The sequence below is a fragment of the Lissotriton vulgaris genome, chromosome 6, assembly GCF_964263255.1.
Source record: "Lissotriton vulgaris chromosome 6, aLisVul1.2, whole genome shotgun sequence".
NCBI classification, from domain to species: domain Eukaryota; kingdom Metazoa; phylum Chordata; class Amphibia; order Caudata; family Salamandridae; genus Lissotriton; species Lissotriton vulgaris.
The window spans coordinates 1,281,334,835-1,281,340,763 of record NC_141694.1 but is presented as its reverse complement, the minus strand read 5'-3'; the positions used below and the strand labels follow the sequence as shown (position 1 = coordinate 1,281,340,763).

General features: G+C 44.7%; 1 pseudogene; it reads left to right on the top strand.

The window, feature by feature from the left end:
* Positions 1–3,708: 3,708 nt before the first annotated feature.
* On the top strand, positions 3,709–5,601 carry LOC147708780 (uncharacterized; annotated as a pseudogene).
* Positions 5,602–5,929: the final 328 nt, after the last annotated feature.

Here is a 5,929-nt window from a genome sequence, read left to right as displayed (position 1 = left end):
TTCCCTGATTGGAGAAGATGCAGATGATATGTTCACACGCGTTGAGTACAGACTTTCCACCACTAAAACAGATTTCGATGGTAATCCTTTCAATAAAATAACGACTGCCCTATGGAGTGAACTACGCCGAAAGTTCCCCGATGTCCCAGAGATCGGGTCTCTAATGTCACAGACAATGCAAAGCAATGAAGACCCCGCACAGTATAGTTCAAGAATGAAGGAAAAATGGCATCAGGAGTTAGGAGAGAAATGGGACGTGACAGGAGGTAACTGTAGGTTCTTCTACCATACAATTAAGAAGGGATTGCCCACTGCGGTACAGGACAAGTTAGACGGAATAGTAGCAATGGAATGCAAACCTTGGCCAGAAATACAACATCATATCATTCACTATTGTAAGAAGGAACAGGAACAGGAGAAAAAGAGGCAATTAGCAATTGAAAACGCAGCTACTAAATTAGTGCAGCAAAAACTAAAGAAAAGGGAGGCTCTGGATGCAGTTATGGTAGCTACACCAGTAAATCAAATGTATACTGTCACCAATTTTCCACAAAATGCCCAGAATGCACTAGGAGGAAACATGCAGGCAGCAGCACAACAAATACAGGCACAACTCTTTCATGACAATGAACAACAACAGCAGTATTATGATAACAGATGAACCAGGCCTGCAAATACTGGAATGCGGGGGAGGGGCAGAGGATCAGGCTCCCAAAGACCTGCACAGCAGCCAGTGGCTCAACTGTGTTACTACTGCCAGCGGCCAGGTCACTTTATAAAGGACTGCCGTACTAAAATGCGGGATGAGGAAACGTCAGCAGGTAGAGGACACCCACAGAAAATTCAGGCACCAACACAATACGTTCAGCAGCAGCCACAACAACTGCAATCCCAGGTAGTGTACACCTACGCTTCTCCAGCACAGCAACAGCCAATGCTGCAGCAGGTGCAATTACAAACACCAGTGATGTCCCAAGTACAGCCCCCAGTTCATCAAGCACAGCCACAACTGCTTCAGCAACAAATGCCTGTGTACCAAATGGTGCCACCGACACAAGTTCCTGTACCTCAGGGAGCCACAGTACTGTCCCCACCAATTCAGTTTTGCAGGGCACCATCCAGCAGTACCGGACTGGAGGGTATTCAAGTTAGGACAGCCCACAGACAAACCTAGTGTGTCCCTTGTTGTCGTGTCTCACAAATATTAGACAGGATCCAGTTGTGTATGTCACGATTAATAACAAAACTTATAGTTTTTTGATTGACACAGGTGCTACATTCTCCTGTATCAAGGAGGGGGCACTGCCCATCTCCAACCAAAGCACAAACACACTAGATGTCTCTGGGGCAATAACAAGGGTCCTTTTCACCGAGCCAGTACCAATAGAAATTGTAGGTAAATGTATTCAACAGCGTCTACTTTACACAACACAGTCCCCAGTAAATATCTTGGGACTTGATCTCATGGCCAAATTAAATATGAGAATATATTTCAGTGAGAACGGCACAATGACTTTCTCCATTCCTGATACACCACCAACCAGAATGATGGCTGTCAAACAAAAATTCCTCAAGTTATACTGTATTTTTCGATCGTAGGCCTGAAGACTGCCTCTTCAGTGTCCCATTGCACGCTGACAGCCAGTATTTATTTGCATTTTCATTTTTGAAATAGGCAGTTCACATATAAAAGGTTACATCAAAAGTACTGTGAGTCCCCCAGTGTGTTCAACAGAGCTGTCAAAGATGATTTGTCAAACTTCCTATGTGGCAGCACTCTGCTACAATATGATGATGACAAATATACTCCTCTGTAGCACCACAGAGCAAGAGTGCCATTGATCAAGAAACAGGGATAAGATACACAGGAGCTGCAGTAGTCAGAGCACAACAGAATAACTCCTCAGACTCTCTAGACATTGTACAGAAGATAGCATTGCCATCACATTACTCAGCACAAGCAGCAGAGTTAGTGGCACTGATTGCAGCACTCAAACATGGAGCCGATGATAGAGTTACTGTATACTCTGATTCTGCTTATGTCACCATGACAACACGTTCAAAGGATCCATCACTTCCATACAAATTGATAGTACACAGCAATATGATCTCATTGCACAACTGCACCTCAGAGAGATACAGAGAACGTGCCCCACCTAAAGAAAAAGAGTTGTGGAAGAAGAGGGGAGTACACAGGATGCATCAGATTTTATGTATTTATTTACAGACAGACAATGACAGGAAGGCTTTTGCAAATAGCTCTCACTTAGTTGCACCTTCCTACACATGCCCCTCGTGATATCATGTCCACAACTTTGCAGACAGAGTGGTTCATCCCCAATGCATATGAGCATATACAACTCTTTGTTCATCAATGCCTCATTTGCCATCAGTATTCCCCTAACCCCGCTCTGAAAACAGTCGCATCAACAATACCAAGGCCCAAGGGTCCTTTAGAGAACTCCACATTGACTATGTAGACATGACTGACAGATGCCAGAATTACCGATACCTCATTGTGGTGGTGTGTCCTTTAAAACGGTGGATTGAAGCTGGACCATGTATCCATTGTGACACAAAGGCACAGCTACCTTCCTGCTTTGTGAGGTCATATGTCACTGGGGATTACTGAATGCCATTCGCAGTGACTCTCAGTGACAGTGGCAGCCATTTTTCAAACGCCATTGACAGATCAATGAATATGGTTGTTCTCTTCACAAGACTTAAAACAAGACACTGAGCCTTCTTCTGATATTGTGAAAGATGAATTGTTTGTTCATTTATGTGCCCTAATGCGTGCATCAAAGTTCCTTTCCATTAAGATATCAAAGACAAAGAACAAGGGTCCTACTTCTAATGAACTTCCGCCTATCTGCCTTGGGACACACATCTTTGTAAAGGAAGCAGTCCGAAAGAGAAGAGACCTCAAATTCAACGAACACTTGCAACTTGACTTTTTACCCACGGCTGTACTAATAGCCAAAAAGGAATGGATTCATCGAGCCACGTGAGGATCCACCCGGCACCATCCGAGATTTGAACATTGACTGAGAGAAGGGCATCATGTACCAACAGACTATCCAAGATCAAGAATGTGGAGATCGTAGGATGGCCTATGGATTAAGACGCAGCAACAGAACCACCCTCCATATCAAGTTTTCAGTGAGAAAGATATGTACTATTGCAATTATTTTATTTGTTATGTTTGTAGCTCCAGTAGCCATATTCCACTGGTTAGCAGTGCGATTAGAGAAAGGAAAAAAAGCTGCCAGCGACTTTAAAACTGTCACAACCACAGGGCACCCCATGCCCAAGACACTTCCTGGTAACAAGCAAACTGGGATAAGCAGTAGCGATGACACCTATGCACCACCCACCTTGACACCTTCCTCATCCCAAGCAGACCCCACAGAATGGGACATGGTACCTGATCTCACCCTGAATCCCCCTATGACAGGTACCCCTAAACGTGCCCACCAAAATAAACTAAGTGTCAGAGATAAAATGGGTCACGAGGAAGTGCCAGTTAGATATACATCGTGTACCCAACATAAGGAAGAACAGGCTCCGCAAATTTCAGACTGGGTCAGTAATCTCCAAAACACAGTTGTTTACCCCTTCGACCAGCACTCTATGCCTGATTTCCACTCCCAGCGCCCTAGTGAGAGAGCAGAGGATAATGAGATTCACAATGTTCTATTAGACAACATGTGGTACAGAGACATGAGGGAGGTTGGAAGGAAGGTCACAAATGAGTCATGCTTTGTATGTTCACACATTCCTCACGCTGTAGGCGCAGATAGATTGATCTTTCTCAAAGAAGTCCCACCGCCCACAGCCAAATGTCTTTTACACCTGTTTCTTTGCCGCATACATGGTCAAATACAGCTCCACTCAGCCAAAGTGGATGATGCATTTGTAAATACCACCGAGTGGGATGACAAGTATGTAACATTTACGGTCATCACTAATCCATTGGAAATTGAAAGAAGAATGGAGGTTTACCGTGATATGAAAGTACCTGCCGATATAATGCAGGTTTGGGAACATTACTATAAGATACTAGGGTACTTTCCCTTCCCAACACCCCCATCGAAATGCCCCTCACCCGAACATCAACGAGCTAACCATACCCATGACACATTCCCTTGTCAGTGGAGACCAATTCTGCACCTGAAGGCCAATATTTATTTCAACAGCAAGTGGAATGGTCCACAAGACTTAATATGTAAGGCAGCCTCCTTAGGTAGCCCAATTGTAGGACAAGAGGACAAACATTATTTCAATGAGGATATTGAGAGGGAGTGTGCTGAGATATGGGCACAGGAAACTAGAAGATACACCTTCAATGAGGGTACACCATACAAACGAATAAGAGCATACAAGCTAAAGTCTCCTCTCCTTTGCTTCCTAGGTAATGGAACAGTTCCTGTGGGTGGAAATACTAATTGCAGTAACACACTTTTTAATTCGGACCTTAAGTACGGCACCTCCAGCCTCATGGACATCTATTGGGCCTGCGGAGATCATATCTATCTGCAGCTGCCTCCCCAATGGCAAGGACTTTGTTCCATTGTGATGATGCATGAACTGCATCTGGTTGTTCCAGCAGCAAACATTTCTCACATTCATACCCACCCAATGACAAATGATGTCACTCTGCTCCATCACCAGAAAAAGAAAGTCAAGAAGTATTTCTCACATGGCCCATTTCAGGACATTCCACAAGGATTCTGAATCTTCAACGAGGCTGAACTTTTCTTCGGGGGTGTTTTCCCCTTGTTCCAGACCAAAGCTAATGCTCCCTGGCTCCAAGTGACCAGGTACGAGCTGATGCAGCTTGTCAACAACACCCGTGATGGGTTCAACGCCGTGAAAGAAGAACTACGACCTTTGAGACTCATGGTTCTGGAACACCACTATGTTCTGGACCAGCTAACTGCGATGAATAGTGGTGGATGCGCCAAAGTGGGAAAGTCGTCCTGCTGTGTCTTCATTTTGGCCAATGATGCGGATAATGGAACACTTACAAAGGCCATCAAGGACTTGAACAATTTGGGGAGACAGATGCCTGAGGAAGGAGGTGCGAAAGCAGATGTTTTACGTAATTTGTCCAACTTGGACTGGATGCCTTCATGGCTATCTGCAGTGCTAACATTTATAATGCCTATATTATGTGTGTTGGTGCTGATGTGTTTTGGGACACAGATTATGCTGTATTGTGTTAAGAGATTGAGGTCTAAGGTAGTTGAGATGAACTATGAAGACTCAGGAGAATACACAGGAGTACGCACGGGACAAGGGGACGGGGAAGAGTTAGCAATTTTAAACATAGTAGAGCTTACCATCCCTGACTCTCGCTCGTTACAGGTTCCTCTGGATAGTAACTACCAGGCCCAGGTTCATAGTGGCCCACCACTTCCCTCGGGGAGAGACTTGGTACATCCTTATGAGACAATGTGTGACATATCAGGGGCACCACATGAAGACTTAGGAACTGCCCTGAACACCGAAGAGTCGCTTCTTCATGACTCACCGTGGTCACTACCCCCGGCACAGGCTAAAAATGTGGATCAAATGATGTTCAATGTTGTTCAATAATATGAACAAGAGGAGGGAATGAGAGAGGGAAAGATTTTACTGTATACATATCCTGGGACATTCTTATCACTCAGTTAGCATGAACCCCTGTGTAGGCCCTTCTGTTCAAAGTTATAGGCCTTGGTTAGATTGGCCAGAGTGCTGCCATTTTCTGTTAAAGTAAGCAAAAAGCAGGTCTGATCAAGAATTCATCCAGCACCGCTGTCTGCGAGGCTTCTTCCTCCAGTCTTGTAGCCCCCACCCTGCTTGTGTGCTAAAGGTCAACTTCCACCCAATTCTTTCGACATAACAGAAGGCCACATCCTCTAACTGTATTTGAGAAAAGAGG